Source organism: Lepus europaeus, chromosome 17, assembly GCF_033115175.1.
Source record: "Lepus europaeus isolate LE1 chromosome 17, mLepTim1.pri, whole genome shotgun sequence".
Taxonomy (NCBI): domain Eukaryota; kingdom Metazoa; phylum Chordata; class Mammalia; order Lagomorpha; family Leporidae; genus Lepus; species Lepus europaeus.
Genome location: NC_084843.1, coordinates 48,270,605 through 48,273,547, shown reverse-complemented (window position 1 = coordinate 48,273,547; position 2,943 = coordinate 48,270,605). Strand labels below are relative to the sequence as shown.

The 2,943-nt window shown below is 40.2% G+C and overlaps 1 pseudogene; it reads left to right on the top strand.

Annotated features, from left to right (window-relative positions):
• The first annotated feature begins 1,524 nt into the window (after nucleotides 1-1,524).
• Nucleotides 1,525-2,032, top strand: LOC133775796 (serine/arginine-rich splicing factor 3-like; annotated as a pseudogene).
• Nucleotides 2,033-2,943: the final 911 nt, after the last annotated feature.

Genomic DNA, 2,943 nt, shown 5'->3' with positions numbered 1-2,943 from the left:
AAAGATTTTCTGAAATTTCTACATAGCATATGTTTTGTTAGCTCTTCAATTGCTACTCAATAGAATTTTTGTATCGTGATCAACCAACATACTATTGTTATCAAATCTACCTTGAAGTTAACAGTTGAAGGAAAGCTTATGTACCTTACTTTTTATTTTGTGTCATTAAATTAAAATAAGTGTGACCTAAATAGTTCTCTGTACTTGAGTGATACGGTTTAGCTTAAAGTGGCCTCTGTATATAGTGAACTACCTAGCTTGATGTGTAAATAGATTACAATCTAGGAGTACATGATTGTAACCAAGTAACTGAGTCTCAGCTCCTCACAGGCTGCTGGCCAATCAGACTATGCCCATGTAAGGCAAATGACAGCTGCATCCAGTCAGGTTGTTTGTGTATGTCCCTTTCTCTTTACTGACCTGCACGTTTGGTCATGGGGTAATCTAAACCATATTCAGTCTGGGGTTCTCTCTGGTTCTACAACCTTTTTCTTGTGCAAATAAGCTTTGTTAAGCTGAACTGGTTTCAGTTTTCCTTGCACTGGTATAAGTGGATGTTAATTATGCACTATGCTTACATTTTTCTTTCTGAGTTCTCAAGGAATGACATCTTCTGCATGTGAATAATTATATAACTATCATTCTGAGAAGATTATAAACAAAAACTCATTTCAAGACATTTATATGAGCATATGATCCTAACGTTGCCAATTATATTGATGAACAAATAATCTCAGAGTGTGTTCCCTGTTCTATGAATGTTTGTTTTTTTATGGGAAAGGTAAAATAGAGTTGGACATAAAACAAAAAAATCAACATTTTAAAATATTTTATAACCTTGTTACAAGAATTTTTAGAGATTGTTTCTTTACTGGAAGTTGAAGTCTATTTGTTAACATCTATTTATTGCGATATCACTTTGTTTAACTCTCATTAACCAAGCCAGTGAATGTCTTATTGTCTTATTGTTCCTCATTCAAGTTATTCGATTTTTATAAATTACAGAAAAAATGAGAATGAAACATATGCATATGAAGTAGTTCCAAAACTATATACAAACTATTACAAAGAAAGCGAGAAATAATACACAACTTTCTGTGTTTAATACAGACACACAACTCAAGCCTGTGTGTTCTGACGTGTGAATGCAAATCGTCGCAATTCAAACAACTGCTCTGTGATCTTACCACGTATGAAACAAGAGTACCATGTCTTAATACTCTTTAAAAAATTAATTTGTTTGAAAGGCAGAGTTACAGAGAAAGAGAGAGAAGCAGAGATAAAGAAATAGAGAAACAAAGAAAAAGAGAGATCTCACAAAGCTTAATCTGCTTAGACATGCCACCAGCTCCTTACAGCGCCTTTTAACCCAGTTTGTTAAGATCACTGTGATCAGCCATTTTGTGGACGCCCAGTGAGAGGGGGTATGTGCAGGAGCCGGGCCAGCATGGAGCAGCACAGAGCGGGAAGATCCTTTGGAGCTTGTGGAGTTGAGCCTCTGCGTTTTTAATCTAAGAATTTGAAATGCGTCGTGATTCCTGTCCATTGGACTGTAAGGTTTACCTAGGTAATCTTGGAAACAATGGCAACAAGATTGCAGCGGAACAGGACCACTCCCAAGTGTGTGGGCTGCAGGAAACCCTCCTGGCTTTGTTTTTGTTGAATTTGAAGACCCCTGGGATGCTGCTGATGCCATCCTTGAGCTAGATGGAAGAAGGCCGTGTGGCTGGCCGTGTAAAAGTGGAACTGTAAAATGGTGAAAAAAGACCTCGAAATCGTGGCCCACCTTCGTCTTGGGGTCGTCACCATGGAGAAGATTGTCCTAGAGTCCTCCACCTCGTGCCAGATCTCCAAGAAGAAGCTTCTCTTGCAGCCTGAGCAGGCCCCTCTCTAGGGAGAAGAGAAAGATCGCTGTCTGAGAAGAGAAATCACAAGCTGTCTGGATCCTTCTCTAGGTCACCGTAGCCACCCTAGGTCAAATGAAAGAAAATGGAAGACCAGTTTGCAAGAGAAGTGGTGTACAGGAAAATAACTTCATTCAATGGCAGTTTGTACAGAAAATTCAAGCTTTGTTTGAGACTTCATAAGCTTGGTGCATTTTTAAGATGTTTTAGCTGTCAATTTTTTTTTTTTTTGACAGGCAGAGTGGACAGTGAGAGAGAGAGAGAGAGAGAGAAAGGTCTTCCTTTTCAGTTGGTTCACCCCCCAATGGCTGCTGCGGCCAGTGTGCTGTGGCCGGTGCACCGTGCTGATCCGAAGCCAGGAGCCGGGTGCTTCCTCCTGGTCTCCCATGTGGGTGCAGGGCCCCAGAACTTGGGCCATCCTCCACTGCACTCCCAGGCCACATCAGAGAGCTGGACTGGAAGAGGAGCAACTGGGACAGAATCTGGCACCCCGACTGGGACTAGAACCCGGTGTGCCGGCGCCGCAGGCGGACGATTAGCCTATTGAGCCATGGTGCTTGCCTGTTTGTCTTTTCAAACAGAGACACGTAAAAAGATGTAATTCTCTATCATTAGAAATGGATCATATGAGGATCATATGAGGCATGTAATACGAAGAATTGTTACTTTGCAATGTTCCCTTAAGCAAGATTGAATTTACTTTTGAGCTTTAGTCTTGCAAAGACTGATGACCTCTAAATCCTGCCCAGCTAAGCAAAGTTGTGATGTTTTAATATTGTAGAAACAGCACTGTCAAAAACTGAACTAAACTATACTTTTTCCTTACAAAGCTATAGATAAGCAAGCAATCTTTAAAAGTTGCTGTGATGCAAGCCAATAGGAAAAATAAAATGGATTAGAGGTTTTTGGAAAAACCTAGCTAGTCTTACCCTGGGCAGAGGTTGTCTAGTTGGTATAGAATCTAGTAAGTTTTGAGAAGGTTTACCTTTTCCTAGGTGATAAGTTCCTTGTGTAATTTGCAATATAGAATACATAACTT